The sequence below is a fragment of the Schistocerca cancellata genome, unplaced genomic scaffold (assembly GCF_023864275.1).
Source record: "Schistocerca cancellata isolate TAMUIC-IGC-003103 unplaced genomic scaffold, iqSchCanc2.1 HiC_scaffold_1077, whole genome shotgun sequence".
NCBI classification, from domain to species: Eukaryota; Metazoa; Arthropoda; class Insecta; order Orthoptera; family Acrididae; genus Schistocerca; species Schistocerca cancellata.
The window spans coordinates 527,702-528,390 of record NW_026047076.1 but is presented as its reverse complement, the minus strand read 5'-3'; positions in this window follow the sequence as shown (position 1 = coordinate 528,390).

Here is a 689-nt window from a genome sequence, read left to right as displayed (position 1 = left end):
TTTTGTGTTTGTTACTTTTTGAATTTTTGTTTTTCATGTTGATTTTAAAATGACCTTTTTAATGTTTGAAATATACTACCTCGTTTTTTCCTCACAGCAGGTCATTGTGTGTGTGGTTGCAACATTACGGTCCCATTGAGTACATTTTTGGAGACAGGGACATCATTTGCACCACAGGGCGGGAGGAGGGTGCCTAGCACGATACATTTTCTTTCTTAGGTAAGCATTATTTTGTGTTTGTTACTTTTGGAATTTTGGTTTTTCATGTTGATTTTAAAATGACCTTTTTCATGTTTGAAGTATACTAACTCGTTTTTTCCTCACAGAAGGTCAACGTGTGTGTGGTTGCAACATTACGGTCCCATTGAGTACATTTTTGGAAGGAGGGACATCACTTGCACCACAGGGCGGGAGGAGGGTGCCTAGCAAGATACATTTTCTTTCTTCGGTAAGCATTATTTTGTGTTTGTTACTTTTGGAATTTTTGTTTTTCATGTTGATTTTAAATTACCTTTTCAATGTTTGAAATATACTAACTCTTTTTTTCCTCACAGCAGGTCAACGTGTGTGTGGTTGCAACATTACGGTCCCATTGAGTACATTTTTGGAGAGAGGGACTTCAGTTGCACCACAGGGCGGGAGGAGGGTGCCTTGCACGATACAATTTCTTTCTTCGGTAAGCATTTTTT